Source organism: Penaeus monodon, chromosome 24 (genome assembly GCF_015228065.2).
Source record: "Penaeus monodon isolate SGIC_2016 chromosome 24, NSTDA_Pmon_1, whole genome shotgun sequence".
Classification (NCBI taxonomy): domain Eukaryota; kingdom Metazoa; phylum Arthropoda; class Malacostraca; order Decapoda; family Penaeidae; genus Penaeus; species Penaeus monodon.
In genome coordinates this window covers 22,231,087-22,231,960 of record NC_051409.1, presented here as the reverse complement: position 1 = coordinate 22,231,960, position 874 = coordinate 22,231,087, and positions in this window count along the sequence as shown.

Genomic DNA, 874 nt, shown 5'->3' with positions numbered 1-874 from the left:
CGCTCCGCAAGTGGATTCCACAATTTTACCGTATGCGTAAAATTAAGAATCTTGCCACTCCATTTTTGTGCATTCGCTGTATTTCACATGTGGATTCCATATTTTGATGCATACCACAATTTTGACACGCAATGAGATTTAAATGTCTGGGGATTGCAAATTTGTAAATGCACAACAAAATTTTAGAAATGGGCCTAAAATTTAAGATAATTTAATATGATTTGAAGCTTAAATGACTAAGGAATGTTAAGTTATATTTGAGTTTTATTTATCTTTACTGTATTATTATGAATAAAATGTTTGTTAGTTTTTGTTGAATATTGTATTATAGTAATACAATGCATAGACAGATTCTGTTAACGGTTGACTCTTTCTTATTATATAGGCTTTCTTCCTAAGTACCTTTATCTTGGCGATGTGATAATATATATTATTCGCTGATTAACAGCACTCTTTGGGATTTTAGAGATATTTACGATAAAACTCAATGAGAAATTCTTCTTTCATTTAATACATAAGAAATACATGGCCTAAAAGTAATTTTGAATTATCTGGCGGCTTTCTGCACTGCCTTGTGCATTAACAGGGGCACCAGCATGGTTACCAAGGAGAGGATTTGGTTGTCAGGTTCCTCTGCTCTAGCTGAAGTGGCACATCATCTGGAAGTGGCACCTCTGCTGACAACGAGGTTGTGGAGGATGGCTGCAGCGATGACTGAAACCTTTGTGTTGTTCAGACACAAAACTTTCTGATGGTAGTATGTGACTTGTTGTAGCGTTGTTCTTGATGGGAATGAGGATTGGGTAATGTAGGGAACTGCGTTAAGGAAAGCCTTCATCATCAAGATTCCATCCTGCATCCCTACACACAGGCG